Here is a 783-nt window from a genome sequence, read left to right as displayed (position 1 = left end):
TCACCTGAATTGAAAAAAAGCATAACTTCTAGAATGAGAATGAGCAACAAAGGAACATGCATCCTAGATGGGACTTGAAGCCACTGTCCCAGGTGATAGAAAACTTTTCAGAAAACTAATCCACAATGTCATTAGGATAAATGTCTGCTTTTAGATACTGGGCCATAATTTTGCAAGCTGAACAGTTCCGGATTGATAAGCAGATAAAAGTTTCTGGTGGAGCCATTTGTGCAGTATGAAGCAAGAATGAAAGGAACATCTCCAAAATTATTTTAATGAAATAAAGCCTATCACCCCAGATGGGACTTGAACCCACAATCCCTGGCTTAGGAGGCCAGTGCCTTATCCATTAGGCCACTGGGGCTTAGTAACATATTTGAGTGAAACTGATTTTTTCATTAGTATAATCATTAATTGTTGCGATATAGGAAAGCCGTTTATTTGTGTTCTTTGCTTTACAAATCCCAGCATGAAATGTGATTGTCCTAACCAGACCTAATAGTGTGGACCCTCATGTTACATTGCAGCAAAACAGATTGATGCAACTCTTTTACCAATAAAGAGGTAGTCTTTTGCATTCCATTTTGTTGACTAACTAAAGTAATTTTTACAGTGCATATGAACCAAAGCAGCTGTGTGTACTGGTACTTAAAAACAGTCATGTTTGTGTTTTTTTTCTGCCTTCATATCAGGATGTTCAGGAAGCAGATAATAATCATTAACTGATGACATTAGAAAAAAAATTTCATTTGCTCCAGGTGAGGCTTGAATTCACAACCTCAG

General features: G+C 37.2%; 1 non-coding gene across 1 annotated transcript; it reads right to left on the bottom strand.

The window, feature by feature from the left end:
* Nucleotides 1-291: 291 nt before the first annotated feature.
* Nucleotides 292-364, bottom strand: TRNAR-CCU (transfer RNA arginine (anticodon CCU)). Its single transcript has one exon. It is a non-coding gene; the product is annotated as a tRNA-Arg (tRNA).
* Between the last annotated feature and the right edge of the window lie 419 nt (nucleotides 365-783).

Source organism: Taudactylus pleione, unplaced genomic scaffold (assembly GCF_031769625.1).
Source record: "Taudactylus pleione unplaced genomic scaffold, aTauple2 ptg000473l, whole genome shotgun sequence".
NCBI classification, from domain to species: Eukaryota; Metazoa; Chordata; class Amphibia; order Anura; family Myobatrachidae; genus Taudactylus; species Taudactylus pleione.
The sequence above is the reverse complement of the archived record's forward strand: the minus strand, read 5'-3'. Positions and strand labels throughout refer to the sequence as shown.